Source organism: Gorilla gorilla, chromosome 13 (genome assembly GCF_029281585.2).
Source record: "Gorilla gorilla gorilla isolate KB3781 chromosome 13, NHGRI_mGorGor1-v2.1_pri, whole genome shotgun sequence".
NCBI classification, from domain to species: domain Eukaryota; kingdom Metazoa; phylum Chordata; class Mammalia; order Primates; family Hominidae; genus Gorilla; species Gorilla gorilla.
The window spans coordinates 88368566-88387105 of NC_073237.2; the positions used below are offsets into that span (position 1 = coordinate 88368566).

An 18540-nucleotide genomic window follows, 5' to 3' on the forward strand; every position below is an offset into this window, starting at 1 on the left:
TTTCTTACCAAATGTGTACCAGGGTTCCTATGACACCCATTCAGCTCTAAGTCTCCTGGAAAACCTGCCCTTCTGGCGGTTGGTGATATAAAGTCTACTGGCAGCTGCTTCCCCCAGCCCACTCTGCTCCTTCATCCTGCAGGGTGGGGGCCGGAGTGGGGAGGGTTTCACCCAGCCTGGCCGATCTCACACTTTTCCTCCTGTACCCTTCCTGGGAAGGTTTCCCAGCCCACCTTCATGGAGGTGTCAACCACTGGGGTGGACTCGGAGGAGAGCAGAACCAACAACCGGTACCAACATTTACTGAACCTGAACTTTCAGAAACATTTTGAACAGTTTAGAAGAGAATATTTGGAGCAGCACCCACCGCCATCCCACACCTGCCCCACCAGGCTCCCTTGACCCCCTCAGAAGCCAGCACATAAATCCCACTCAACTCCCAATATCAACAGGCCATTTGTGAAACAAAGTTTGAGGAGATATTATTCCTTCTCTTTTGAGTAACATAAAAAATTATAAAAGAATCAAAACCTCAATGAATTCCATGTTCATTAAAGGAAAAAATTTAAAAAGCATTTTTACTTTAACTTTAAGCCCTTACTTGTGCTTAAGAATAAACACGATGGCCAGGCGTAGTGGCTCATGTCTGTAATCCCAGCACTTTTGAGAGGTCGAAGTGGGCGATCACTAGAGCCCAGGAGTTAATGATCAGCCCTGGCAACATAGTGAGACACTATCTCTACAAAATATTTAAAAATTAGCTGGGCATGATGGCACATGCCTGTAGTCTCAGCTACTCGGGAGGCTGAGGTGAGAAGATCACTTGTGCCCAAGAGTTTGAGGCTGCAGTGAGCTATGATTGCACCCCTGCACTCCAGCCTGGGTAACAGAATCAGACCCTGTCTGGAAAAGAAAAAGAACAAGTACACAATGCTTTACCCTGCCCACAGGAGACATTCAGAAAGAGGCAAGGGAAGAGATCAGGTGAGGAAGCCTAGCATTTCACTCCTTCAGCAGGTACTTCCTAAACACCTGGTCTGTCTCAGGTGCTTCCAGGCACTTGGGAGCATATCGACAAAGGAAATGAAGATGTCTGCTCTGGGGTGTAAAGCAGATAAAAACAAATACACATGACAGATAGGTCAAGCAGACGATATGTTCAGAGGTGACAGAGCTACAGGCAGAAGAGGCGGAGACCCCACTATGGGGCACAAACAAAGATCTGAAGTGAACATAATTTAATTAATGTGGCCCCAGACACTCAGGCACGGACCAAGGGTGTGCTTCATTGATCTGCATCAAAATGTAAGTTGGAGGTTTTATACACTAAAATATGAAAATAACTCATATTGAAACCAGCCAGAGACTGTTTAGGATAGCCAAGCCTCAGACAGCTTGTGTGCAGTATCATTGCCAACAAACTGGACCTCCACCCGAGGGGGTGAACACAGCACTGTGGAGTGGACACTCATGTCCCATCCTCAACCAGGTGCCAAATGGCAGGTGGCCAGCCACAAGAAGTAGGGGACAGGAGAAGCACTGTCCCTTCCCCACAAAGGGTCCCACAAACTGGCCCTGGGCATGTCCTAGTGCTCTCTGACCTGCAGGAAAAAATGAATCAAGACCTCAATCCCATATCAACAAAGAAGTGGCTACTTCAACCTAAGTACATGCAAAATCAGTCCTTCTTTAATATAGGGGAAAGTTAAAACAAGAATTCCAAATTAAAAGTAATTATATTTTTTCCTCTGTTCTTAAATATATACACGCATACACACACTTACATATATGGCAAAAGTAAAGCAGAATCAGGAATAGAGTGCAGAGGCTGTGGAAATCCCAAACCACACTGGCAAAAGAGGACACTTTTCAAGAGCCTGTGCTTAATTGCAGACCAAGCCGCAGGCCTCTTTGTGTCACCAAGTTCTTCCCTTCTACCTTCGAGGGGATGGTAATGTTTAGTCTTTTAAAAGTAAATGAAGCCGGGTGTGCTAGCTCATGCCTGTAATCCCAGCACTTTGGGAGGCCCAGGTGGGTGGATCACTTGAGGTCAGAAGTAGGAGACCAGCCTGGCCAACATGGTGAAAGCCTGTCTCTACTAAAAACACAAAAGTAGCCAGGCGTGGTGGCACGTGCCTGTAGTCCCAGCTACTCAAGAGGCTGAGGCAGGAGATTCGCTTGAACCCGGGAGACAGGTTGCAGTGAGCCAAGATCGCGCCACTGCACTCCAGCCTGGGCAACAGAGACTCCGTCTCAAAAAAAATAATAAATGAAACTCTAACAACAATAATAAAAAGACAACCCAAGGTGAGATTGGGCAAAGGATCTGAATAGACATTTCTCCAAAAAAAAAATACACAACTGGCCAAAAAGACCATGAAAAGATGTCATCATTAGTCACTGGGAAAATGCAAATCAAAATCACAATGAGATACCACTCCACAGCCATTAGGACGACTATTACCAAAAAACCAAACAACAGCAACAACAACAACAACAAAAACAGAAAACAAGTACTGTTGAGAATGTAGAGAAATTAAAACCCTGGAATACTGCTGGTGAGAATACAAAATGGTGCAGCCACTGTGGAAAAGTCTGGCAGTTCCCCCAAAAAAAAAACATGGAATGACCATGTGATCCGAAATTCTACTGCTAGGTATGTACCCAAAAGAAATTGAAGACTTGTGAATGAAATGTTACTTGGAAATCAACATCGTCTTCTCTGAGTCCCATCTTCCTTGCAATCAAATAAGAAACAGGTTAAATATCAAGAGTTTGATGTCCATACTGAATGTTGTTCTACTTAAATAATTTTTTTAATTTTTTTTTTTTTTGAGATGGAGTCTCACTCTGTTGCCCAGGCTGGAGTGCAGTGGCATGATCTCAGCTCACTGCAACCTCCACCACCCAGGTTCAAGCGATTCTTCGGCCTCAGCCTCCGAAGTAGCTGGGACTACAGGCGCGTACCACCATGCCCGGCTAATTTTTTGTATTTTTAGTAGAGACAGGATTTCACCGTGTTAGTCAGGATGGTCTCGATCTCCTGACCTCGTGATCCACCTGCCTTGGCCTCTTGAAGTGCTGGGATTACAGGCATGAGCCACCGCGCCCGACCAAGAATATTTTTTAAAACTATTAGATGGGAATCTTCTCCAAAACCTGTCGACTCCTCAGTGTCCTCTCATGTCAGGCTCTCCAAATCAGCTGCATAGCTGCTGCATCCAACCCCAGTCCAGCTGCTCAGCCTTTTGCCCTCCTTCCTGGGTGCACACTGGGGCAGCCTGCCTCTCCAAGCACCATCCTCCAACAGACTCACCCTGCCTCACTTCTGCTGGACATGACCTCCCCACTCCCCACTGCCCAATACAGCTCCATTCCATCTTCACATACATAAAGCCTCTCCCTCATGCCAAAGAATAGATGTCTGTTACTCTACTAAGTAGCTATGCCAAGGAATTCAGTGATCACCTGGACAGAGAAGATGCCCAATGTATTTTATTCAATAAGCTAACAAGTTAGCAGCCTCTAGGCACAGAGCAGGTGCTCAGAAAGTACTTATGACTGGCCAAAATGCTGGGGATGAGGCAGTATAAAGCAGCACTGCCCAACTTGCTGTGAAGAGGGAGAGGATCTCTATCTCTACTGTCCAGTGTGGCCTCCAGCCACATGTGGTATGTGGCAACTGAGCACTTAAGTTTGGCTAGTGCAGCCAAGGGTCTGTTTGTAATTTTATTCAGTCTGAGTTAACTTCAATTAAATAGCCACATGTGATTAGTGGCTATCGATTGGACGGTACAGCTACAGAACAATGCACACCCTGGGCATCCTCCTATATCCAGAAATACCCAAGGTAAGGAAATTTGCAGGTGGCTAATTTAAGACTTGGCAAGCAAAACAAAGCTCTGTAGACCAAGGGTTGAGGAAATGTGCAAAACTCTGAACAAAGGTTTTCTTTTTAAAATTCACATCTAAACCATAACAGGACCACAAATATTATATTTTTTCTTTAGTAGTAATCAATAACTCATCATTTATTTCAAGTTGACACACTGACTTTAATATTTTAACCCTCACATGCAATTTTACCAAAGTGCTTATAAACTTGTTGCTTGTTGCAAATAATGTACACACAAGGAAGGCCGTTTTCAGGATGGCATGGCTATCCGATGAGTCAGTATCTTTTTGATCTGAGAGATTCCGAGCTCCCTGAGTTCCTTGGTGGTCCCAGAGATGGAGGAATGCAGGTGTTGTTCTTCAGGTGGCAGAAGTGTTGGGTCAACTGTCCTGTGTGGCTCCTGGAATGAGAGCCGAGGAGAAATCAGGGCACGTGGTGCCTTCCTATTCCAGGGTTTGAGGATGTTCTCATGCATCCCAATTGCAGTCCATACTTGGACTGTTCATCAGGCCCTGAAATCCGTCTCCACTACAACATTGGCAGCTGATTCTTTCCTGCTCTCCCCAAGCTGCTGTTCTGCTGCCTGTCTGCACTGAGGAGAACTGAGCTGGTACTCCGTGAATGGGAGGGACACTTGAGGGTGAGGTCTTTGTCCTCCACGGTAGGTGATCCCTCCTGCTGCCCAGCCCTTTACCTATCCTTTGTCCCCACTCCCAACATCAGGCATCCTGTGGTCACGCTGGGGACTGCCCGGCCATCCCTCCTAGTCCCTGCGGTGGAGAGAGGCAAGGGGAGGACTGGATGAAGGTGTCCATCGGGTCTCAGTCCCTTGTGGTGGAGTGACAGGCAGCTTCAAGGCCAGTGGCTTCTGCCTGCGTCCTCCTGTCCCAGGCCCTCTACGGGAATCACAGCCAGTGGATCTCAACTTTTACATGCATTAGAGAGGCACAGATTGCTGAGTTCACCTCAAAATTTCTGATTCAGGCCGGGCACGATGGCTCACGCCTGTAATTCCAGCACTTTGGGAGGCAGAGGCGGGCAGATCACGAGGTCAGGAGATCAAGATCATCCTGGCTAACACAGTGAAACCCCGTCTCTACTAAAAATACAAAAAACTAGCCAGGCGTGGTAGCGGGCACCTGTAGTCCCAGCTACTCGGGAGGCTGAGGCAGGAGAATGGCGGGAACCCGGGAGGCGGAGCTTGCAGTGAGACAAGGTCACGCCAGCCTGGGCGACAGAGCGAGACTCCATCTCAAAAAAAAAAAAAAAAAACATTCTGATTCAACAGACGCGGGGCAGGCCCAAGAGTTTGCTTTTTTTGTTTTGTTTGTGTGTTTGAGACAGGGTCTAGCTCTGTCATCCACGCTGGAGTGCAGTGGCACAATCATACCTCACTGCAGCCTCAACCTCCCAGGCTCAAGCGATCCTCTCACTTCAGCCTCCCAAGTAGCCGGGATCACAGGCACGAGCCACCACACCTGGCTATTTTTTATTATTATTATTATTTGTAGAGATAGGATCCCACTATGTTGCCCAGGCTGGTCTCAAACTCTTGGGCTCAGTAATCCTCCCATCTTGGCCTCCCCCAAAGTGCTGAGATTACAGGAACCACTGCACCTGACCATGTTTGCATTTTTAACAAGCTCCCAGGTGATGCTGATGCCAGTGGTCCAGAGACGCCACTGAGAGAACCATCGCTGTAGGGCCCTAGTCTTCTAGAAGAGGACACCCTCATGACACCAACCATCTGCTCATCTCATAGACATTAACTTACACAGCTCTCAAGAACGCACTTCCCCCAAGATACAGCCTTCAGCCATCCCAACAGCTCAGCCCAAGCCCACGAGACCCAGCCCCCAGCCCAGCAAGCTCTGTCCTTGCTCAGCACAAGTGAGCTCACAGGTACACACCCCTGACAATGCTGTCAGCTGCCTGTATGTGTGTGTCTGTGTGTGCAGCATGCATATGCACTTGTTTTGGTGCCTGGCACATGCACCCATTTCTTCTCAAACTTATGACTTACCTCCACACAAGCCCCAATTCCCAATGCCCTCGCCATCCTTATTCTCCAACCCCAAATACATGCACACACCTAAGTTTCCTGGATGGCAGGAAACCAACAGATGGATAATCCATAGGAACTCAAATACAGAGTAACAGCAATCCTATGTCAAGAGTGCTTGCCAGAGAGCCAGAGAGAAGAAAACTCACTCATTCTACCCTTTCATTGCACAGAATTTGGGGGACCGATCCTGAGGTGTGACACCACTCTGGGTTCAACAGACACCTGGGTAGAGAAGCCACCAACTGACCTCAGAGACGGGGTTTCCTCCTGGTGAGAAACAAGTCACTTGGCTTCCACGCACTCTGCCTAATTTCTCCTGCATGACTTGCGTGCACACTTAATAAGACATCCTAGGCCTGGCGCGGTTGCTCACGCCTGTAATCCCAGCACTCTGGGAGGCCGAGGCAAGCGGATCGCCTGAGGTCAAGAGTTCAAGACCAGCCTGGCCAACATGGCAAAACCCCGTCTCTACTAAAAAAATACAAACATTAGGCCAGGCGCAGTGGCTCACGCCTGTAATCCCAGCACTTTGGGAGGCCGAGGCGGGAGGACCATGAGGTCAGGAGATCGAGACCATCCTGGCTAACATGGTGAAACCCTGTCTCTACTTAAAAAAAAAAAAAAAAAAATTAGCAGGGCATGTGGCGGGCGCCTGTAGTCCCAGCTACTTGGGAGGCTGAGGCAGGAGAATGCTGTGAACCCGGGAGGCAGAGCTTGCAGTGAGCCGAGATCACGCCACTGCACTCTAGCCTGGGTGACAGAGCAAGACTCCGTCTCAAAAAAAAAAAAAAAAAAAAAATTAGCTGGGCGTGGTGGCACATGCCTGTAACGCCAGCTACTCAGGAGGCTGAAGCTGGAGAATTGCTTGAACCCGGGAGGTGGAGGTAGCAGTGAGCCAAGATCACACCACTGCACTCCAGCCTGGGCGACAGAATGACTCCATCTCAAACAAAAAAAAAAGAAGACATCCTATATTTATCCTTGCAACAGGATTTGAAACATATAAACATGGGATACATTTTTTTAAACTCCAATCACTGTAGCCAGATGTAGAAATCCATCTACCTTCTTTAAAAGATTAAGAGTATTACGTCCGGGTGAACCCTGATGAAATCACGCTCAGTGAAACAGGCCAGGCACAAAGGACAAACACTATACGAGTCCACTCACACGAGGTCCCCAGCGTAGTCAAATATATAGAGACAGAAAGGAGAATTGGGGTTGCCAGGAACTCAGGAGCGGGGAATAAAGAGGTAGTGTTTCATGGGGAGAGAGCTTCTGTTTGGGAAGAGGAAACAGTTCTGGAGATGGATGGTAGTGAGGTGGTGATGGCTGCACAGCAACGTGAATGTTCTTGACGCCACTGAACTGTATGCTCAAAACCAATTAAGATGGCACATTTTATGTTTTGTGTATTTTAATACCAAAATTTTAAAAAGAAAAAAATAACACGTTTTTTTACAAGAAGTGTTGTATCATTAAATTTGGTAGAATGGTGCTCATTTTGCCCCATTTCATGGGCCATACTCAGCCCACCAGAGCAAAGTGATCTTTTTCAAATCGTAAGTCTTTCAAGACCCAAACTGCATCCTGGACACAGCTGGGTTAGAGGTCATACTCTCCAGGCCAGAGACCCACAGCTCCCCCAAAAACCAGGATCTTAAGGTCACTTGGTGGTCACCGCCCTCAGCGGCTTTTGGAAGCTCATCCGAATCCCCAAACCATTACACAGGTAAGTGTAACTTCACAGCCTGCCTGCAAGAAAAGTCCTTGCTGACCCATTCACTGCAGGAAGAACTAAACACCCTACACAAACTCCAAAGCCAGAGGACCCTGAAGGGGGACCAGGGGAGAAAAAAGTCCAAGGGCCACCTCCATGCCCCACCTCCATTTGCTACCTCCGTACCCTATCTCTGTGCCCTCTGTGGCTGGCTCTGTGTTTTCCAGATTCTTTTTTTTTTTTTTTTTTTTTTTTTTTTTTTTTTTTTTTGAGACGGAGTCTCTCTGTCACCCATGTTGGAGTGCAGTGGTGCGATGTCAGCTCACTGCAACCTCCACCTCCCAGGTTCAAGCAATTCTCCTGCCTCAGCCTCCCAAGTAGCTAGGATTACAGGTGCATGCCACCACACTTGGCTAATTTTTTGTATTTTAGTAGAGACGGGGTTTCACCATGTTGCCCAGGCTGGTCTTGAACTCCTGAGCTCAGGTAATCCACCCTCCTCAGCCTCCCAAAGTGCTAGGATTACAGGCGTGAGCCACCGCGCCCAGCCTCTAGATTCTATAACTGTCTACTTGGCATCCATTCATCACAGGGTCAATTGTATCAACTATATTTTATTTTCTGTATCCTTGATGCTCCTGCATTTGTGGCCCGACTAGCTAGAGACTGCCCTTCCCAGGCCTGGCAAATCGTAGAGACAGCAAAGGGCCCACTGGGAGCTCACCTTTCTTATGCAAACCAACCACCCTAGAGCCCCACTTCCCGCCACCTCCTGCATCACACTCACCTGCCACCACCTTCTGCATTACATTCACACACCAAGCCAACTTCTTGGCCCTATGTGACCCCAGGGCAGGCACCAGGCACCAGACACCCAGGAACAGCCCCCACCCCCAGGCCCCAAAGCCTGCCAACAAGAGTCACATCAGCCCATCTGGAACCGTCCCCCACTGCCTTGTATTTCCCAATCCCCTCACTGCCCCTCTGCCTCCCAACCCAACCTGCTGCTGCCCTTGAGGCCCTGCATGGCGTGGCAGGTACCCTTCTCTTGGGAAATGTAAATAACAAAATCTTTCCATGTAAAATCCTTCTGGCACCATCACTGGGATGCCACCCACCACGGTGTGGGACTGTGCCCTGGTGGCCACATAAAGAAAGGAAGGTACACCACTCTGACGTGGGCTCACCGCTGACCCTGGGCAAGGAAAGAGGCAGACTGTGGGCTTCTCATGGGAGAGCACAGCCTTGGAAAGCCAAACTGCCCCAGATGAATCCAGATTCACCATTCTGGGGACATAATGCTGGGCAAGGCATGCTGCCTCTCTCTACCTCAGTTTCCTCATCTGTAAAAGGGACAAACAGCACCTCCCCTCACAGACTGTTTCAAAGACTAAATGACAGAATTCATCTAAAAAGCAGGGCAGATCCTGGCATGAATCACATGCTGAGAAGTGCTTCTGAAGAACCCCATGATAGTAAGTGGAGGACCTCCGTTCAGTGGTGTCAATCATGCAAGCTCCACAGGAGAAAATGTGCACCCTGCACTTTCCTCATCTATATCACTAGTTCAATAAATATCAGGACTGAATGTTGAAAAGCCGTCATGTCAATTATCCTGCTTATTTTGCTACAGGTGTTGAACAGAAAGACTGGCAAGAAAACCAGCCATGCCTGCACAGTATCACTGCTTTTCTCTGCAGAAGGCTGGGTTCATGCTGTCGAGCAAGGAAGCATGGGCACTGCGGCTTTGTGCCTGCAAGGGAACATGATTTGGCTTTTTGTGGTTCCACAGAATCAGGAACAGTAAACCTCCACACCCGTATTTCCCCTAACACAGTCCCCAAAATAAAAGAGCGCTATGATCAAATATGTTTGGGAAACATTATGTTAGAAAATACAAAGCAGGTTTTTGTAAAACAGGCTGCACCAGTTTCCAAATGTGCCCACCCTGGAGGCTTTTTCATTCTGTGAAGGAACGCAAGGGAGGGGGCACAGTGAAATCCACTTTGCAAAACGTTACCGCAGCCACAGAGGAAAATTTAAAAGCACCGCAAAGGCATGGCATCTTCGAGATGACGCCAGTGGTCAGCACGGACGGATGCCCTTGCAGCTTCTCAGAGGATAAGACAATTGCATCAAGGTGTAACCCGTGGAGAGGGGGTTCCATCCCACACAGCCAATGTTCTATCCCATCAAGAGACTGAGGTAACACCTCCAGAACAAGTCATGTTTAGAGACACAAAAGAACCAGCACCAGAATTTGCCTCTGGTCCCCACGGGCATTCTTTTCAATTCAACTTATGACCCAAAGACATTCCAACACCCATGCAGGTGGCTCCCAATGACAGAGGACAGAGCAAAGTCACTTCACACTGCTCCAAGTCCAAGAAAACCCAAAGGAGCCTCAACTCTAAACCACCCAGAAAGGTCAAACAAATCAAGGGTGGGCACCAAAAGCCAAAACACACCTCCATAAACCCCAGGAAGAGGATGGCCACTACCTCAAGTGGCTTCCTGGGTGCTAAGACCAGGGGCGTGCAAGATCCTGAATACCACAGAGTTTTCCCCGGGACCTGACTCCCACATCATTGAACACAGAGAGCAAAGATGAAGGAAAGGCCAAGAAAATGTGCTGCCTTTGTCTTCATTCCCAGATCTGTGTCCTACTGCAGTGGCTGCTCAACCCCTACTGCACACTAGTTTTAACTGCAAGCTTTAAAAAAAAAAATCTGGGCACCCAAGCTGCACCCCAGACAATTGAAATCATAAGCAGGAGGAAACCAACCCAGCCACCATATTTTTTAAAGCTCCCCTGAAAAGCAGAGATTCTCAACTCTAGCCACACATTAGAGTCACCTGGAAGCTTTTATACAGACCTAGGTCCCTCGTGCTGGAAACAATCAGTTCCTCTTCAAACCTTCTTGCTCTTTCCTGTTCTGTTAATAACGCTTCCCACCTTTGCTGTGCAAACTGCTAGAAACAAAGACTCAACTTTTTAGTCACAAATTGTAAACTACTCCTACTTCCCCCTTCTTTCCATGCATTTACCCTGTTTGGAAAAGTTTAAGTCTCAACCAGTCGGGATCAGCTTAGACTGTGTGGTCCAACTGCAACCAATAGGAGAAGGAAACAGAAACAGAAGCTGCATTAGGGATAAAAACCCCTCCTCTCCTTTGTTCGGTGTGCTCTTGCAAGCGTGACAAACGCAAGCAGCACTCTTCTGCAGAAGTAAATGTGCCTTGCTGAGAAACTTCCTATATAAGTGCTGGTTTTTCTTTGCAGCACTGGGCACTTGTTTCTAACACACACCAGAGGAATGCAAAGCTGCAAAAGTGAGTTCATCATGGGGGCAAGATTGACAAATCACTGTGTCAGGGGAAGTCAAAGAGAAAGGACAGAACTGCTGGCTACAGACAGCTGAGATACAACACACCTATAAGCGGCATTCCTGAAAAAGAGAATAAAGCAAACAGAAACACATGGATTCAAATGTTTAATGGATGAAAATGAAGCCAAAATAAAGCAAGACTTAATTTGCAGACTGAAGACCTAATCCCCAAGAAGAATGGATATGGCTGGTCATTATCAGAGCATGAACTGGTGAAGTTGCTGAATCTCAAAAACTTATAGTATTTGTCTGGTACATCATTGCCTTTCTTTTCACTTTTTTACCTTCTAATCACTTGGATTTGGACAGATATCTTACATAAAAGTCAAAGAAAACAAACAAAAGGGAGAAAAAAGGAGGCACTGAAAATAGAAACTATGCTCCCCCAAATGTGACAAAAATGAGATCAAATATGTTATTTCAGTAAGTGTAACTGAGGGAAAATAAATATCAAGAAGAAAAAACAATAGGATTAAAACCCAAATAAAACTATTTGTTATATTTAAAATCTGTCTGAATCAAAACAACTAGAAGATAGAAAATTTTTAAATGGCAACGATGTACCAGGCAAGTCACAAATAAGGAAGAACCGTAATATTAATGTCATACACTCCTTAATTAGAAGTAAAAGGGACACTTTAAAATGATTAAGAGTAGAATTCTCAGTAAGGCTCTGTCATGAATATATGTAAAAGACATCCCAGTGTCCAAAAGCACAACACAAAATCTGAAGCAAAATCAGAGAAACAGACCAAAATAATGGCTTAGGATACCCTCAACTTTTCTCTCTACTTAGGGCAGATAAAGAAGACAAAAGTGTAAGTGAAGATACAGAAAAACTAAACTATATAACCAATGAAGTTGCTCTTAACTGAGATTATATCTAAGCTCCCACTTAATAACCAAATTTTAAGCCATTTAAAAAAAATCAAATTCCCTAAAACCAGAACATAGCAGATCACACTATCTACACAAAATGCAATAAAACCACAAAATAACTCCCTACAAGTATTAAAGTTTCTTCTTGTCTTGCAGAAGAAATAAAATTGAGATGACAGGCTATTTGGAAAAGAACAATACTAAAAACATCATGCAAAATGAACACAACATAAAAGCTGTAGCTAAAGCTACACTCATGGGACAATTTATAGCCTTAAGAACTTGCCTTACTTATAATAAAATTGTTCTAAAGTTTATCTAGAAAAATTAGTGAGACTAGCCAATAAAGTTCTGGGAACAATGAGTAAAGAGTTAGTCCTACCAAATACCAAAATTTAGAAAGCTACAGTAATTAAAAGTGAGATAAAAACTGAATTTTCCAGAAATAACACCAATCTATCATGTAATTTTAATACCCAAAAAAAGAGGGAGCTGCTTTTCAAATCTTTGATAAGGAATTAATTACACAATGAAGAATTTCAGGACAATTCATTTTTCTGAGGAAAATAAAACTGGATCTAAGTTGCATGTGAACCAAAGATTTAACCATACACGCACAAAAAAAGATCATTAAGAACCTACCCAACACAGCATAATTTTTTTAAAACAAGCTTAGAATGGCAAAGGGATTCTAATATATGTCTCAAAACTCAAAATATATAAAACAAAAGCTGGCTTAATTTGACTCCATAAAACTTAAGACTTACTGCATGAAAACAAATATCATAAAAAAAGTCAAAGGAGAACGTGAGGAAAAAAACACATTCATAGAATCTGGTACATGGCTAAATATTCTTAGAAATAGTCTTAGATTCATGACCAGGCTGGCCAACATGGCAAAACTCCACCTCTACTAAAAATACAAAAAAAAAAATTAGCTGGGTGTGGTGGCGCATGCCTCTAATCCCAGCTACTTGGGAGGCTGAGGCAGGAGAATCACTTGAACCAGGGAGGTGGAGGTTGCAGTGAGCCAAGATCGGGCCATTGCAACTCCAGCCTGGGCAACTGAGCGAGACTGTCTCAAAAAAAAAAAAAAAAAGAAAGAAAGAAAGAAAAGAAAACAGAAATAGTTGTAGAAACCAGTGAGGCAACTGAGAACAACTGCTAGAAAATTAGTAGAGAAAGTGAACGCTTATTTGCCAGAAAAAAGAAACACAAATTACTTATAAGGACAGTTGGCCTGGTGGACAATTGTTAAAATGTCAACATACAGAATTAAGATGCCATTTCTATTCTTCATACTTCTTAAGATGAAAATGCCAGATGATTTCCAATGTTGCTGGGCCTAGAAAAACCCAAAAAGTTCATGCATCATTACTGGGAGAATAAATTGCTGCCACCTTCTGGGAAAACAACTTTGTAGACAGTATCAAAAGTTTAAACACAGGCCAAGCACAGTGGCTAACGCCTATAATCTCAGCATTTTGGAAGGCCGAGGCGGGTGGATCATGCGGTCAGAACATCGAGACTATCCTGACTAACACGGTCAAACTCCGTCTCTAACAAAAATACAAAAAAAATTAGCCAGGCATGGTGGCACGCGCCTGTGGTCCCAGCTACTCGGGATGCTGAGGCAGAAGAATCGCTTGAACCCAGGAGGTGGAGGTTGCAGTGAGCTGAGATTGTGCCACTGCACTCCAGCCTGGGCGACAGAGCCAGACTGTCCCAAAAAATATAATACTTTGCACAAAGTATTGGACTGGAAATTGGCTCCACAGATACTCACAGAGTGAAAAAAAAATCTGTTTACAGATGTTCACTACAGACCTGTTTCAAGTAATAGCTAAAAATCAGAAGTATACATCCACAGGAGACCAGGGAAATAAATTCCAAATGAGAGCTATCAGTAAATTGTTTTAATGACAGATACTAGCAATGTATACATAAATGACAGATATTAGCAATGGTTTTTAAAAATGAGGTAGCCTGGCATGTACCAATACAGAAAGACTTACGAGAACTATCGTTAGGTGAAAACAGCAAACCTCAGTATGTATGGTATGATCTCACTGTGTATAAAAACAAAGAAAGAATGGAGCAATGTGGATGAACCTTGAAAACATTATGCTAAGTGAAAGAAGCCAGACACAAAAGGCCACATACTGCATGACATTTTTTATATAAAATTTCCAGAATAGGCAAATCCACAGGGAGAGAAAGTAGATTAGCGGTTGCCAGAGGCTAGGAAAAAGGCGGGGACGGGGAAATGGGGAGTGATGGTTAATGGGTAGAGGATTTCCTTTGGGGGTGATGAAAATGAACTGGATGGTAGTGATGGTCAAATAACAATAAAAGTGGATTAAAAGACATTGAATTGTTCACTTTAACATGATTCATTTTATGTTATGCGAATTTTACCAGAATTTTTAAAAATAAATAAAGGAGAAGCACAGACAAGCACGTGTGCGCAGAAAACGTCAGGAATGAAGCACCAAGTCTGTTCAGTGTGTTTATGGATGCGGGGGGGCGAGTGAAAAGGGAGAAGTGGGAGGTGCTCTTCAATCACACCCTTCTCAGTTTTGATTTCTTTTTCAAATCATCAACATGTGTTACTAGATTCTTGGTTTTGGTTTTTTCTTGTTTTTTACTTAATCAAGTACTAAATACACTGTTCTGATAGAAGATTAAAGCAGTCCAGTGAAAACTTACAGAAGTCCCTTTTGATCATACCCCAGCACCAGGACGGGCCACTTAGAGGTATCTGCCTCCATAAAAGACAGAAAATACGTAGCATTGTTTAAATACTTAGAATTATGAACAAATAATTGGCCCCAGCCAAAACTCCCCGAATATTACAAGGACCCTTCCCCCAGCAACCCACCCACCCACACACCCAAAGCACACAGCAGGCCTTAGTTTCTGGCTGGGGAAGACAGCAATTATGAAAAGCATTTGTTTAAACTTAATCCTGAGTAGTTCAATGTATACCCTCATTTGGCTGTTGTTCTTTCTTTTTCATTTTGCTTTATTTTTAAACAGCTGAGTTTTTAGGGCCCCATAGAAATGTGTGGTTGGTCAACTATAAGAAACTTGACTTAGTTCTTTTAAAATTATTATTTTCTTAAAAAGAAAGAAAAGTAATGAGCTCAGAGTTTAGAAAACAGCAACAACAACAAAAAGAGAGTACATGAACCTTACTTGAACTCTGAAAACATATACAACACTTCACTAATTAGACGTAATTGTGTCAGAGCTCTGCCTTGCAAAACAATGGAGTTTCCTTCTTTCAAAAGAAAATAATAATGACATTTTATTTCCAAAATAAAATTTCCAAACTAAAATGATGACACACTAAATTTTGCAAATGGTGAAGGAAAACTGACATGTCAAGAAAGCTGGTTGAATCTTACATAATTACGTTCTTGACAGCACTGTTAATACAATCAGAAGACAGAATTCTGCATCTCATTTCAATCTAAAGCATCCACTAGGATCCATCTGTGAAAAGTCACCTTCCAGTCCCAAGTCCCCGGCGGCCACCTGGGTCCACACTGACACCCCCAAATATGCTCATTGCAAATCTCCTCCTTGCACCGCTCCATGGATACCCCATCTCCGGCACTCAACATGACTCGGCTGCCACACACCAGGAAACCTCAGAGGAGCAGCCGGCTGGCCAAGCACCCCTGCCCCTGCCCTGCGGGCTCCATAAAAGCTGGAGGAGCAAACGCAGCTCACCTCTTTTTCTGTCCACTGCTTCAGGGCCTACCCCTGTGCTTTGCAGATGGGACAAAAGTGAGAGAGCTCCCTGACACACCCTCCCAGGGCGGGGATGGCAGCTCCTTCCTCCATTTGGTCCTAACACAGTCTCCCCAGGAGACCAGGGGCATCCACTTTGCCTCCTACTTCAAAGGGCTTCCAGGTCCCGCATAAATCACACTTGCTGACAGCCCCACAATCCCAGCCGCCATGAGGATGTTTGCTTTTGTTGGCTTTTTTGTTTTTGCCCAGGTCCCTGTAAGAGAAACAAAGGCCCTAGGACGGGCAGCACTAGGCGCCTGGCATCAGGGGGCTTGGCCCTGGGGGCAGACTGTCTTTCTACCAGCACCCACCCCCGGAGAGCTGCCTCATCTGCTCTGACATCTGGGATGCCCCGCTGCAGAAATCATGTACCCCAAGCACAGCCCACAAGTGACAAGGCTCAGGACTCTTCTCCAGGCCAATAGCTGGAGGGAGGTGATGGAGACAGATGGGCAGCCTAGCAATGACCCCCAGAGAGAAGGCCTTGGACACAGGACAGGATGCACAGAGGTGCCCCATATGCCCAAGGGGCTGGCCAAGTGCAGGGATGACAAGCGGTGAACACACAGACCGCAGCCCCAGCTACTCCACAAAGCACCCACCGCCTCCAGCCAGGACTGGCCTCATGAGTCTGTGCCCCCAACTCCTGACCGCAGCACTGACCAGCGCTGAGGGCCGGGGCCAGACAGCTCACCACCACTACCCCACTTCCCGAGGCTCAGCAATAGTTTAGCAGTAGAACCTTTTTTTAAGTTAATTCTTAGGCAGAAACCCAAAAAGTAAAATCAATAGTGAGCTGCACTTGATCCACAGGCACTTATGGGTGGATGCGTGTGTTAGCCTCCTAGGGCTGCCGTAACTAAGCACCACAAACTGGGCAGCTTAAACAACAAGAATCTGTTGTCTCACAGCTCTGGAGGCCAGGAGTTGGCAGGGTTGGCTCCTTCTGAGGGTCCTCGGCTGTCCATAAGCCGAGTGTCGTCTGCCTGTGGTCTCTTACCTTCAGCCACCTTGCATGTCATCTGCCCCTGTGTGAGCTGGCCTGTGGCCAAACTGACCCTTAAGGACACCAGTCACATTGGATTATAGCCCACCGTAAAGACCTCATTTTAAATTATCACCTCTGTAAAGACTCTTTCGCCAAATAAGGTTACATTCTGAGGTACTGGGAGTTAGGACTTCAACATATCTTCTTTTGAGCAATTCAACCAATAACAGTGTGATATTCTCTGTTAAAAAGTCAGTAAGTGGGAACCCTGAGCCTCCATTATAATGGCCATAAAAACTTGAAACTCCAAGTTTAGGAAGCAGCTCTAATCTTATTTCCACCTCAACAATCTTTTAGATTTCCCATCTTCTACTTTAGTTTCAGAATATCAAGAAAATTATGATTTTTTGCAGCCAGTAACACAAGCTAAAGTATTTTTTCAAGAGCTCACAGTGCAAACTCGGGATTATAGAATTAAACAGAGACGGCTGCTTCAGTCTGTGCTAAAACAAGCTGACCCAGAGGCGCCTGTGGACGCACTGTTGGTCTGGCAGGAAGCAAACTTGAGTGGAGGCTTTCATGATCATTTTAAAAATGTCAAATATGCTCAAAATGGAATGTGGATCAAATATTTGTAAAGCGCAGAGACTCCCCTCGTGGGGAGTCTGCAACCCCAGAGGATGAGGCGAGTTTCTGACAACTCCGAACTCCCATTTCTCTAACAGCTCACAGGACGCCCCCCAGATCCAGAGATCCAGACACCCCAGGGGTCTAGATGCACCCCAACTCACATATGAACTGCCACAGCCTACTCAATAAGCTGACTTCCCACCTTCTTCCTCACCTTCTCCTCTGGTCAGAGCCAGACAAAGGATTCTTACAAAGCAAGGAGGGAGATGAAGGGAAAGAGGCCCTCACTGCAGCAGCCCGACTCACTTGTCCCAATTTGTAGAGATAAATGTCTTCCCCAGGAGCTTCAAGAAAGGATTCAATAAAGTGATCACCAGCACAGGAGGGACAGGCAAAAAAGACCCTGAGTCTTTTTATCTTCTTTTGAGACTGAGTTTTGCTCTGTCACCCAGGCTGGAGTGCAGTGATCATAGCGCTCACTACAGCCTTGAACTCCTGGGCTCAAGTGATCCTCCTGTCTTAACCTCCCGAGTAGTTGGGACTACAGGCATGCACCACCACGCCCGGCTAATTTTTCATTTTTATTTTTGTAGAAACAGGGTCTTGCTATGTTGCCCAGGCTGGTCTCCAACTCCTGACTGCAAGTGACCCTCCCACCTCAGCCTCCCAAAGTGCTGGGATTACAGGCAAGGGCCATCGTGCCCAGCCTGAATTCTATTAATGACACTTGAGAGCAGCTTCCTTGTTAGAATAAATAAGTAAATAAACAACTTCAGCTAAAATAAGACAACACCTTTGACCAACCCCCTCATCTCCTCCAGGCTGACCCCTGAGTTAGTCTAATATTTGGGTATTTTAAGATCTTATTCCAGGCCAATCACAGTGGCACACCTCTAATCCCAACACTTTGGGAGGCCAAAGTGGAGGGATCTCTTGAGTCCGGGAGTTGGAGACCAGTCTGAACAACATAGTGAGACTCTTTCTCTTACAAAAAAATTTTTTTTAGTTAGCCAGATGTTGGTAGCTAATCCCAGCTACTCAGGAGGCGGAGGCAGAAGAATCAGCTTGAACCTAGGAGGTGGAGGTTACAGTAAACCCTGAGAGTGCACCACCACACTCCAGCCTGGGTGACAGAGTGACACTCCATCTCAAAAAGAAAATAAATGTGAGCCAG

The 18540-nt window shown here is 45.6% G+C and overlaps 1 protein-coding gene across 7 annotated transcripts in view; it reads right to left on the bottom strand.

The window, feature by feature from the left end:
* Positions 1-18540, bottom strand: part of ROR2 (receptor tyrosine kinase like orphan receptor 2) — a 232264-nt gene that overhangs the window by 201890 nt on the left and 11834 nt on the right. The window contains exon 2 of one of the 7 annotated variants that reach the window (XM_063696553.1): positions 4132-4295. The exons of the other annotated variants lie outside the window; for them this stretch is intronic. The gene's annotated coding sequence lies outside the window, so the exon portion shown is untranslated. The remainder of the gene's footprint in view (positions 1-4131; positions 4296-18540) is intronic. 7 annotated transcript variants of the gene reach the window in all.